A 13,361-nucleotide genomic window follows, 5' to 3' on the forward strand; every position below is an offset into this window, starting at 1 on the left:
TATCCATATGAACCCAAGTCAGTCCACAGCAGCATCCCCAAAAGGATGTAGAGAGGTAGATGGTAGGATTTGCTAAGACTGAACAAAATGGCGGTTCTCACTCTATCATAAGAAATGTTGTAGGGGCAGCTAGGTGGCGCAGTGGATAAAGCATCGGCCCTGGATTCAGGAGGACCTGAGTTCAAATCCGAACTCAGACACTTGACACTTATTAGCTGTGTGATCCTGGGCAAGTCACTTAACCCTCATTGCCCCACCCCCCCAAAAAAAACAAAACCAAAAAACAAGGGACTCCAGAGGGACTCCATCCCTCTAGAGAACTAATGTTATTTTAAAAAAAAATTTTTAAGAATTCATAAGACCAATATTGTTACTGTTGATTTACAACATTTCTTTCTTTCTTTCTTTTTGGCGGGGCAATGAGGGTTAAGTGACTTGCCCAGGGTCACACAGCTAGTAAGTATCAAGTGTCTGAGGCTGAATTTGGACTCAAGTCCTCCTGAATCCAAGGCCAGTGCTTTATCCACTGCGCCACTTAGCTGCCCCCGGTCTTATGAATTCTAATAATGCATCTGTCACAGGGATGTGAGGCTACATATAGCTAGAAACTCTCCAAACTAGGTCACTTCCCTCACCTATTCTTGTAAGAATTTTTTTTCATTCTAAACTTAAACACCAAATTAGATGGACATTTTAGCCGTCTAGGAAAAAATGAGAAGACTAGAAGAATAAAGAAGATTGTATGTGAAACTGTGAACCTCTGTTACATATAGCTTGCTTTTCTTTTGAAATACATACCAAATGCAAATGCAATTTTCTGATTCTCTCTCCTTCCTTTTGTTCTTTTCCATGAATTTAAAAATGCTTCAGCACCTTTCTTTTTTCTTGGCTGTCCCTTCTCTTTCTATCACATCTATGCTCTCCCCCATTTAGAAAAAGCAAAATAACACATATGTGCAGCTGAGCAAAATAAATTCCTATATTGGCTGCTTTTCACCTATTCTCATCATTGTTAGGAGCCCCTTCCTCACCAAAGTAGACCCTATACCAACACCACTCCTTAGAAAGTAGCCCATCTTAGTGGGGATACCAGGCTGAGAGGTGACCCCCCATATGTAGCTAAATGTAAGAGTGGTTAACTAAAAGCCTGGTACAATAGGGCATGAGCTCCCAGCTTGTACCTTCTCTAGAGACCTATATAGCCCTTGGAACTCCAATGACAGACAGAGGACCTCCAGGCAAAGTGTGGATGAAAGGTCAAAGGGCAGAAGTGCCATCTGCTCATGCTATGCCCCTCTTCCACTCTAATCTGAGAACTACTTTATCAAGCTATTTGACATAAAAGTCAACAGGACTTGGATCTGTTTTTTTTTTTAATAGTCTTGGAGAGATTTATTGTGTCTCAAAAGTTTTAGTGCAGCTATTAGAGCTTAAACCTATTATCTAGCTATTATAGCATGCATAGATATATATAACTAATCTAGCTTTTATAGCATATATACTATATGTATTTATAATAGTGTATATATTTTTATCTATCATATATAATATATGTATAATGGGTTGTAAGTCATAGCTTATATATAATAGTTTATGTAACTATTATATAAGCGATCATAGCTTATATTACATTTAATGTATATTTAATCTCATATAGCTATTATCAATTTCATATATAATGCATATGTAGCTCATATATTACATTGCTATTATAGCTTATGTTACATATAGTATATGTATATATAAGAGCCTATGTAACTATTACATAGCCATTATAACATATATAATACTATATATAATTTTTATATAGCCATCATAGCTTTTATATAACTTATATAACTATTATATAGCTATTATAGTTTATATAACTATTATAAAGCCATTATAGATTTAATGATTTAGAAAACAGGTAAAGAAAACAACAAGGACCCTTTTTATTTCAGAGCAGATTCTGAATAACTGGCTGGTTAGGTCAAGCTGATATAACCCTTCAGAGAAAGTGCCTGTTACTTTCCTAGCACAAATGGACAACTGGTCACAGCATGATCCTCCTGTGATTTTGGGAGAATGGATTCAAGGTTGTAAGAGAAAAAATAGGAGGACTCCATCCCTCTAGAGAACTAATGTTAAGAGAGATTGGGGGGGGGAGCAGCTAGGTGGCGCAGTGGATAAAGCACCGGCCCTGGATTCAGGAGTTCCTGAGTTCAAATCCGGCCTCAGACACTTGACACTTACTAGCTGTATGACCCTGGGCAAGTCACTTAACCCCCATTGCCCCGCCAAAAAAAAGGAGAGAGATGGGAAGTTCAGACATGACGAAAAGCAGACATAAGCAATCTCAATAACGGGAAAAAGAGATCTATGTGGTCCCGCATAGTGGGGCAGTCCTGTCCTGTCTGACTCTCCATAACCCCATTTGGGGTTTTCTTGGCAAGGATACTAGAGTGGTTTTTCATTTCCTTCCCCGGCTCATTGTACAGATGAGGAAACTGAGGCAAACAGGGTGAAGTGACTTGCCCAGGGTCACACAGCTAGTAAAAATCTGAGGCTGGATTCAAACTCAGGTCTTCCTGACTTCAGGTCTGGTGCTTTATCCTCTGCATTACTTGGCTGCCCCAATGGGGAGGGGGTGGTAGTTGTATATGCTGTAATCCTTCACTTCTGAAAGACTGAGGTTGGTGGATCGCCTGAGCTAGGGATTTCTGAACTGTAATAGGCTAAGTCAATCAGATGTCTGCACTAAATCTAGTACCAAAATGGTGAAGTCCATGGGAGAGAAGGGGATGAGTGAGGAGAGGAGAAACCAGCCCAGATGAGAGGGAGGGGAAGGAAAGAGAGAAAGAAAGAGAGATACACACAGGAAACTCATTCATTGAATCAGGAACATTCATCTTCCCCAGTACAAATCTGACCTCAGACACTTATTAGCTGTGTGACCCTGAGTAAGTCACTTGACCCTGTTTGCCTCAGTTTCCTCATCTGTAAAATGATCTAGAGAAGGAAATGGCAAACTACTGCAGTATCTTTGCCAAGAAAACCCCAAATGGGGTTATGAAGAGTCAGACACAAATAAAATGACAACAACATGGTAAGAATAGTATCATTAGTCCTGGAGCTGAAAAGGCAGCATGTAGAAAAAAAATACTAGACTTGGATTCAGGAGAGGACATGGATTTGTATCCTCCTTCACTCCAACCCTTCTTGGTAAAGGAGATTACTAATGACCTCTACCTCACAGGGCTGTCATGAGGATCAAATGTGAATCTATGTCAAGTGCTCAGTAAGCCTGGGATGTTACATAAACATCCATCCGCCATTAATACAAAAGCTCAGAATGAATGAACCAAGGTTGGCAATGAATACAAAGGACAGTAAAAAGGATAAACTACATTTGAGCAAGGAGGTCAAAGAAAAGGGGAAGGGGAAAGAATGGGTCAAGGATTATGGACAAAAGGCAGAACAACTACATGTTTACTACATCAAGCCAACCACTCTCAGGACTGGCAGGGATCCCAATGAGAAGGGAAAAGCTGTCTTTTTTAAAAAGATCTGTAAAAATGGTAAGCAGGAAATTGAAACCCAAGAAAAAGGAGGTAACAGTAAGAAAACATCTTGCTGCTATTCATCAGTTTAAATAATCCCCAAACTACTTCCTAGGGGTACCGAGAATTCAGGGATGTGATGGTTGCAACCTTTAAAAAAAAAATCTCGGCGAATGGGAGAGAGGCTGAATTTGTTTTGTTTTTTCTAAAAGAAGAGGGCTGAATCTTCATCTCATGGCTGATAAGCTTCATTGGGGTCCTAGCAAAAATCAAGAGCATTTAGATCACTGCAATCATCTAGAATGGGAAGTTTGGTTCATTGAATCAGCATGGCTTCTTCCAGAGTAGGTCATGCCAGACTCTATTTATCTTTTTTGACAGGGTTACTATATCTAGAATCAGGAGAATGCCATTGACATAGGATACCTAGATTCCAGTGAGGCAAAAGACAGGCTGAGGCTGTTGGGTCTCATTTTTCTACAGAAGGCAATCAACTTCACATGCCTTTCTATTTCCCAAATTAGCTTGCTTCTGCCAAATAATCTTGCATCAACTTCCTCCCCCAAGACACTTATTTAATAACAATAATAACACCTAAAAATAATCCACTATAAAATTTAGGAAATTTAATTTATTATTATTATTTTTTTTAGTGAGGCAATTGGGGTTAAGTGACTTGCCCAGGGTCACACAGCTAGTAAGTGTTATGTGTCTGAGGCCAGATTTGAACTCAGGTCCTGCTGACTCCAGGGCTGGTACTCTATCCACTGAGCCATCTAGCTGCCCCAAAATTTAGGAAATTTTAACAATTATTTGCATTATTTTTTAAAAATTATGTTTTATTTTTACATCACCTTCTTTTCTGAATTCTCTTTCCCTAGGAAAGCATCCCTCATAAAAGTTTTTTTTTTTTTAATTAAGCAAAGGGGGGCAGCTAGATGGCCCAGTGGTTAAAGCACCGGCCCTGGATTCAGGAGTACCTGAGTTCAAATCCGGCCTCAGACACTTGACACTTACTAGCTGTGTGACCCTGGGCAAGTCACTTAACCCCCATTGCCTAAAAAAAAAAAAAAAAAAAAGTTAAGCAAAGAGGGCAGCTAGGTGGCGCAGTGGATAAAGCACCAGTCCGGAATTCAAGAGGACCTGAATTCAAATCCAGCCTTAGACATTTGACACATACTAGCTGTGTGACCCTGGGCAAGTCATTTAACCCTCATTGCCCTGCTCGCCCCTCCCCCCCCCCCCCGCCAAAAAGTTAAACAAAAGTAAGTCAAGTAGTATTATAGTAATTTTTTAAAAATTGTTTTGATGCCTTTTATTCTTCTATCAGTTATTTCCAGATTGACATCTATCCTCTCCCTTTTCTCCAGATGAGACCTCCTATGAAATAAAGACAAACAGTTGAGCAAAGCCGCCAACCAGTATACTGATCTTGTCCGAGAGTGGATGCAACATTTGACACCTATAGCTTCTGGGGAGAACCCGTTTCCCATCTTTTCTTGTGGCTAAGACTGTTCACTGGAACTACCCAGTGTAAAGCAACCTTTATCAATGCTATAAACCATCGCGGAGAAAAGGTTTATCTTACGCTCACAAAAGCATCTTCTGTTAACTCAATGAGCCACGCTAGGTGAGAAAGAACTCCCTCTTCTGCATTTGGGCAGCTAGGTGGCACCATAATGCACAGAATGCCAGGCCTGAAAAGTTAGGAAGACTCATCTTCCTTGGTTCAAATCCGGCCTCAGATACTTACTAGCTGTGTGACTCTGGGCAAGTCACTTCATTCTGTTTGCCTCAATTTCCTCATCTGTAAAATGAACTGGAGAAGGAAATGGCACAAACCACTCTAGTATCTCTGCCAAGAAAACCCCAAACCGGGCCATGGAGACTTGGACATGACTGAAACAGCTGAATAACAACTGCCTTTGCAGCTGTTATACTGCGTTAATCTGTGGCCTCAGTGGAATTATCTCACTGCATGTAAGCAGCACCCAGGTGCTGTGCTATCCTGAGGGCACCATCTCTCTCTCCCTTCCTCCCCCAAGAGATACTAAGCCAGTGCCTAGCACATAGTAGGTAGCGAAGGGGATAAGCATTTTTTAATATAGCACCTACTGTGTGCCAGGGCATGTGCTAAATCCTATTTACAGTTGAGGAAACTGAGGCAAACAGAGGTTAAATGACTTGCGATAAGGAAGCACATGAGGTGAATTTAAACTCATATCTTCCAGCACTCTATCCATAATGCCACCAAGGTACTTAACAAAGAACCAATTCCTACATTCTGACACCTTCCATTAGATCCTTCTTCCTTCACTATTTGCTCTGGAATTTAAGGGTTGATCTGTTTTCTCTAGTGTCCAAAACCTTTGCAGGCCTCCCTTCCCAGGGCTAGTCTCTAAATTACTACCTTTTCCTCGAGGAGCAGAGGTGAATTTTGGCCATTTGGCCCCCGCTAGGCCAGGGCCTCCAAGACCCCAGAAACCCGGCCTCTGTCTGTGGCCAAGGGCCTTTGTTTATTTGTAGAAAAGCAAAGAGGAGACAAACAGATAAGACATTGTGAATGGTGTGGGCTAATAATGCCCCCTTGCCCGGCTGGGAACACTGCAGGGAACTGCAGGGTGGTTTGTGGCGGAGCTGCTCTGTTGTGAAGTCATTCTCAATCAGTCACAGACATGGAGATTGTTGTCTAACCCCCTGCAGCTGTCAGCAGGTTTTGCTACCCTAGGGGATGGGAAGCTTTTGCACAACTTGGGTCTCTTGATTAATCTAAACCTATGGTCCTCCAAAACTTGAATGCAGCCAAGAGCCCTTCTTAAATTAGTAGTGTGAAATGCTTAGCGTCCAGAAAGTTTAATCAGAAATTCCCACCTAGGATAGGTTGGTTCTGGCCATGCCAAAACACAATGTTTTCTGTGGGTTCATGGCATAGCCTTGCTTAAATTGCTTGACCTCATACTCTTCTCCCTCTCTCTCTTCCCCTTCCCCTCCTCTACTCCTCCCCCTTCCAAATCCCAGATCAAGTTTCATCTTTGCTGGTCAATGCAGAAGAACCAAAAAGGGGCTTGTTCACATCTGGGAGCCTTTGTTTCTGGTGGAACCGCCAACTCGTAATTGGTATAAACCAAGGAATGCACCGAGTCAGAAACTAGCTCCCTTGGGGGGGTGGGGAGGTGTGAGGCCTGACATAACCAATGAATGAACAACAACAAAGTGAACACCTCGCACGCATGCATGAGCACACACACACAAAGTTAGACTAATGGAAATCATCAAGGAGACCCAAATCAATCCCATCTATGGCAAAAATGTCACTTTTCCAACTGAGAACTTTTAGAAAAAAAATTGAGGGAAGGAGAATGAAGAGCTTAGCCCATCTGGTACCATCACATATTCCAGATGCTGTGTAAACATGTGACCGCTTGCCCAGGAACTAGACCACCATGAACCCCTAGGTAATGAGAACCACCCTCATGAGGCTGGAGACATCTGACCAAGGTTGTGCTACTGGACTTTTGGGTGGTCAAAATTAAGGATAAAACAAACTACAACTTCTACTGGGTCAGCAAGGCACTGTCTGGCAAAGTGGAGACAGCAAAGAACTTGGAATCTGGAAAAAGTGGGTTAATTTCTGTTTCAGAGTTACCAGTTGTGTGTCACTAGGACACAAGTGATCTCTGTGCCTCAGTTTACTCATCTATAATTTGGGGGGTGGGAGAAGGCTGGTTTGGACTTGGTGGCTTCTAAGGCCCTTGGTAGCTCTAAATCTATGATCCTATTAATATAACAGAAAAGAGCAAGCAAGTAAGAGAAATTTCATTTTTAGGCTTTGTTTTGTCCACCTGCCCTGTGGTGTTTATTTGGATCTCGTATTGAATGGAAGTTAGAATATATCCTTGCAAAGACAGACATCGCTTAGCAGTCCACTTAGAGAGAACGCCTGCCAATCTCTCTTTTACAGTTTTCTGTAAGGTTGTAGAGAAAAAAATTTCTTCCATTAATTGCCTAACAATTGCCACTCATTCAGCAGAATGCCTATTTGGCAAGGCTGTTTGAACAAGGGCTAGATCACAGATATCTGTGCGGTTTAACTTAAGTCGTACATTGGGCTGTAGGCCAGATGGGAAGGGTTCCCTCGCTCTAGGCCAACAGAACAGAGCACATGCCATGGAGTTCAGTAAATCCTGCCAGATGGGTTGTGTGTGAGAGATACAGAAACACCGGTCAGGCAGATTCATAGCAACCATGGACTATTTGGCCTTTCATTTATTCCACAAACACATTTTGGAGCACTTTGTTTTGCTAACTGCCCTGCTAGGTCCTGAGGGACCTCAAGAAAAAAAATGAAAAGTATCCCCTGACCTCAAGAAGCTTCTATTCTAAGGTCTTTCTCTCTGTGAGCTGAAATCTCTTTCCTCCCACTGGTGAGATGCTGCCAGAACCTCTTTTTGTTGTTGGGTTTTTTGTTTGTTTGTTTGTTTTTTGGTTTTTGGTGAGGCAATTGGGTTGCTCAGGGTCACACAGCTAGTAAGTATCAAGTGTCCGAGGCTGGATTTGAACTCAGGTCCTCCTGACTCCAGGGCCAGTGCTCTATCCACTGCGCCACCTAGCTGCCCCCAGAACCTCTTTTTGAGGAAGGGGCCCATTTAGCAACCCTCCATTCCTCTTCTAACTCTGCTTCTGACTCTCCATGGCCCCAAGGGAGTACCTCCTTCCCACCCCCATAGCTCCCTCTTATGTTCTGCCTTCTTGAGTTACACTATAATCTCCTTGAGGGCAGCAACTGTCTTTCTTTTGCCCTTGATTTGTATTCTCAGCACCCAGCATAGTGCCTGGCAGGGGTTGAGTGCTTAATAAATGCTTATTGACGAAGATGAAGATGAAGACGAAGAAGAAGACAAAGACAAAGATGAAGAAGAAGACGAAGAAGATGAAGAAGAAAAGAAGAAGCAGAAGCAGAAGAAGCAGAAGAAGAAGAAGCAGAAGCAGAAGAAGAAGAAGAAGAAGCAGAAGAAGAAGAAGAAGAAGAAGAAGAAGAAGAAGAAGAAGAAGAAGAAGAAGAAGAAGAAGAAGAAGAAGAAGAAGAAGAAGAAACAGCAGCAGCTTCTATTCTATTGGGAGATACAACACTGATTCAGGCATGTTTAATAAAAGGTAAATTTAGAAGGGGGGAGGACATTAAGTAGGGTAAGGGAAGGATGAAAGGAAAAAAGAAATCAGAAAAGATTTTCCATAGCAGGGGGCACTTGACTCTGCTTTAAAAGAAGCAGGGGTGAGGAGGGAGAATCGTGAAGGAAGAAAGGGTAAAATATAAAGCTATAGATGCCAGGTTGAAAAGCTTGTATATTATCTCAGGGGGGACAGAGAACCGCTGAAGATTTGTGCTTGGGGAGGAGGACTGTTTGGAGATTTACTACACAATAAATTCGTCTACTTCCTTTGGATTCACTATAGCCATGTTTGATCTATTCCCTATGCATGGTCAATCCCCAAGGATAAGCAAGTGAGACAGTCTAGGGAACCACATGATAAAGAGGAAGAGAAAAACATTTAGACTTGGGAATCAAGATCTAGGATCAATTCCTATTCAGCTACTTAGGATAAAATAGGATTTTGGTCTGGAAGGGACCACTTTCAGGACAAGCCAGAATCACAGCATTATAGATTTTGAGTCATCTATCCCAACCTCCTCATTTTCCAGATAAGAAAGTCAAGGCATTGTAACATCTTGAATGGAGGGCTGGATCTGGAGTTGGGAAGACAAAAAGCAAGCCACTTCATTCCTCTAGGCCTCAATTTCTTCATCTGCCAAATGGGGACGGTAACACTGATAGTGCCTATCTCATAGGGTAGTCGTGAGGATCCAATGAGAAAAGTGACAGAAAATGTTCTGTAAACTTTTAAGTGCTATTTCTTAGCTGCAGATCCAAATCCACTGCTTTTCCACATATGTGTGCTTGGGGGTTGGACCAAATATAGCCTCTGAACCCCATTCTTGCTCTCAAGCTATGAAAAGCTTCTAACTTGTTGTGTGACCCTATGTGTGTCATTTTGCCTCTTGGGAGCCTTGGTTTTTTCACTTATAAAATGAGGATAGGTCCCCCAATTGCCTCACTAAAAAAAAACCAAAAAAGAGTTAGCTCAAACATTTCCTTTGGACAGCTAGGTGACGCGGTGTATAAAGCAGTGGCCTTGGATTCAGGAGGACCTGAGTTCAAATCCAGCCTCAGACACTTGACACTTAACTAGCTGTGTGACCCTGGGCAACTCACTTAACCCCCATTGCCTTGAAAAAAAATGAGGATAGATCAAAAGACCTCTTCTAGCCCTAACAATCTATTGAGCTAGAATATAGTTCAGAGGACAAGTTCCCCTGGTCCCCACATCTTTCAGTAATGAAGAACTTGTGATTTATATTGTTAAGTAAATGGCCAGGCTCTTGGAGGGTTGAGGTCCTTACTGCTTTCCTTCAGGACATCTCTTCCAGGGGGCACACACAATTGCGTGTGGGGGAAGAGCACAGGGGTTTATTCCAGTTTCTACAGCCCTACAAAAATTCTCATCGGAGCTAGGTAGACACACCCTCCACCCCACTTTAAGATTAGTTTCCACACCATCTGGATTTCCCCACCAACAGTGCTCATGTTCCATAGAGAGCAGAGCCCAGGGTATCTGGCAATGGAGAACATGGATTGACTGTCCATAGGACTGGAGCCCTCGGCCTAAGTACTTAATCCACACTAAAACACAATCCTGCCAGGAGACCCAGCGCCACCCCCCCCCCTCCTCCAAGTCTGCAAACAACAACATTTGATCTGAGTGCTCCAAACATCAGCAACTGGAGAATCTGTAAAGTCCCACAGTTTCCTGTCTGATTTCCTCCCTCCTTTAGGTGAAAGGGAAACACCTCTCTTGAGGAGAGATAAATAAACTGGCACCATTTGGTCTCAAAATCCCTAATTAAGACACTAGTGTTACTATAGAAACGGGTTTTCTTCCTCTCTATTAAAAAAAAAAATAGTGGTTCAGACATCCCTGAGACTTAGGCTTCTTCACACTTTAAATTACCATCCAGACGGCAGCGTCACATGCATTCAGATGATCACAGAAGAAAGACAAAAGAAGGGGACCTCAGGTTACATGGATTACTATGGCATAGCAAGAAGATTCTCCCCTAGGGCTGAGAGGTCTACACCAGGCTCACAAAGAAGGGAAGACATCACTCACACACAGAGAAGTCTAGTCTATGAACACCTTCATAAAAAACATTTTTTTTCAAATAAAAAACAAAAACCCCCAAGGTTAACCCCAGAGTTGGGTTACATGGGCTCAGCGGAAAGGAATGTAATAAAAAAAAAAAACAACCCTCTCCATTCCAGCAGAAGAAGGCTTCAAAGGGGCTGAAATGGAGACCAAATAGGATGTTCCATGGAGCCCAAGCTGTGGAAATTAAGAAATGCTGCCCAGTAAAGCTGCCTTAAGAGAATCCAGAATGCTGATTAAGCTGTGGCATCTGCAATTCTGATGCTCTATCCGATGAGACAAATGGGACAGAAAAAATAAAAAGCCCTCACACTTGCTGCCCCTCCCCCCTGGGCCCAACACTGGCTGGCAGATGGCATTACCACTCTGGATGCCTCTGGGAGGCCGGCTCTGCATCACCCCCCTCAGCAGCTTAGCCTGGTACTTTGGGGGATGTTTGCCTCATTCCCCTGCTGGGACACCCAGCAAGCAACATGTGGGAAGATGAAGCAAGGGCTGCTGGGGTCTTGAATTCATTACTGAGGGTGGGGTAACTCAAGAACAGCAGGAGCTCCGGGACTTCCCCACCCCCTTTTTGTGTTCCTCCAAGTACCATGGGAGGCTTTAATTGCTTTGTTCTTGGGGGGTGCCTTTCATGTGGAGACTATTTTTAGCTTCCTGCTGAGGGTCAGAGGGCCCAGCAAGCTGAATGGCTATAAGCTATACCAAAGCTGAAGGAGGATTGGTCATCATCCCCCAATTCGTACCCTTCCCCCAAGGCTTCCCTCCAGATACCCTTCACTTTGATGAATTATGGACCTTTAAGTAGGTTACCTTCATCAGATCAAGAGTGGTAGGAAGAGGGGCAGCTAGATGGTGCAATGGATAAAGCACCAGCCCTGGATTCAGGAGGACCTGAGTTCAAATCTGACCTCAGACACTTGACACTTACTAGCTTACCCTGGGTAAGTCACTTAACCCTCATTTCCCTGCCCCCCCCCAAAAAAAAGAGTGGTAGGAAGGCAATTTTCAGGCAACAGGTCTTGGGGAAGCCAGTCAGAATATCAATCAATCAATGAACAATTTATTAAGCATCTCTGAGGTGCTAGGTACTATGGATAGGTTCAAGGAATCAAACAATTCCTACTGTGAGAGAAGCTCACATTTTAATGGGAATGATAACAAGTGCATCTGGAAGTATATACTACACAAATATGAAATTAATAAATACAAATGTATACAAAATGTTCAGCGTTGTTCAGTTCTTTTTCAGTCGGGTCTGACTCTTTGGGACCCCATTTGGGGCTTTCTTAGTAAAGATCCTAGAGTGGTTTGTCATTTCCTTCTCTAGCTCATTTTACAGATGAGGAAATTGAGGTAAACAGGGTGACGTGATTTGCCCAGAGTCACATAGCTGATTGTCTGGGTGTCTGAGGGCAAATTTGAACTCAGGTCTTCCTGACTCCAGACCTGGAGCTCTATTGACTTGGTCACCTTAAATACAAGTAGTTTGAAAGGGAGGAATTAGGAAGGACTTCATGCAGAAGATGGAGCTTGAGCTGTACCATAAAGGAAGAGAGGGGTGCCAGGAAGAATAGATATGGAGGGGGTGCATGGCAGGTATGACGGACAGCTAAAACAATGACATAGAACGTCCTGTGTGAGAAATGCAGAAAGGCTACTAAAGCTAACCCATGAATGCCATTTGAAACTCTAGGGACATGGGGACAGCTAGGTGGCGCAGTGGATAAAGCACCGGCCCCGGAATCAGAAGGACCTAAGTTCAAATCCAGCCTCAGACACTTGACACTTACTAGCTGTGTGACCTTGGGCAAGTCACTTAACCCTCATTGCCCTGTAATAATAATAATAATAATAATAATAATGAAAGAAACTCTAGGGACATAAAGTCTAGAGCAGCAATTTTCAGCCTAGCAGCCACAGAGAATTTACTAGAGATCTGTCAGTCAGAAGGCAAACATATCTTCTGAAGTCTGAATGTTTCACTTCTGTATTGCCACTTTACAAATGTATGTAGATACTATTGTGATTAATAAGATATAAACTCATTTAAAAGCTTTCTTGAATTCATGGTAACTTGTATACCTAACACATGGAAATATCAAAAACTGACCTTAAAAGGGGTTATCATACTTGAAAAGGTCTAGAACCCTTGATCTAGAGGAAGAGATGGCATGTTGTATGTAATGAATTTTGAATGATGATCTGAATTCTCAGGGTCTTGAGTAAAGTTTACCAATAGTTACTTAAAAGCTACCTTTGGGCCAAAGACTAAAAGAAAAACTCCAGATATATCAAAATATTGATAGCAGCTGTTTTCTAGCAAAACAACAAAACAAAACTACAAAGTTGGTCCCCATTGGTTGCAGAGTGAACAAATAAATTGTGGTATATGCAGTTGATAAACATTTATCAGGTACCTACTATGTGTCAGGTACATAGGAATAACTTGGGGATACAAAGAAAAGCAAAAGATAGTCAGGGCTCTAGTCTAGAGGGGAGACAACATGCACACAACTATGTACAAAACAAGTTATGTACAGGATAACTTTGGTT

General features: G+C 42.4%; 1 protein-coding gene across 1 annotated transcript in view; it reads right to left on the reverse strand.

Moving 5' to 3' along the window:
• The window catches only part of FSCN1 (fascin actin-bundling protein 1), a 47,001-nt gene that overhangs the window by 14,141 nt on the left and 19,499 nt on the right, over positions 1-13,361 (reverse strand).

The sequence above is a fragment of the Dromiciops gliroides genome, chromosome 1, assembly GCF_019393635.1.
Source record: "Dromiciops gliroides isolate mDroGli1 chromosome 1, mDroGli1.pri, whole genome shotgun sequence".
Classification (NCBI taxonomy): Eukaryota; Metazoa; Chordata; class Mammalia; order Microbiotheria; family Microbiotheriidae; genus Dromiciops; species Dromiciops gliroides.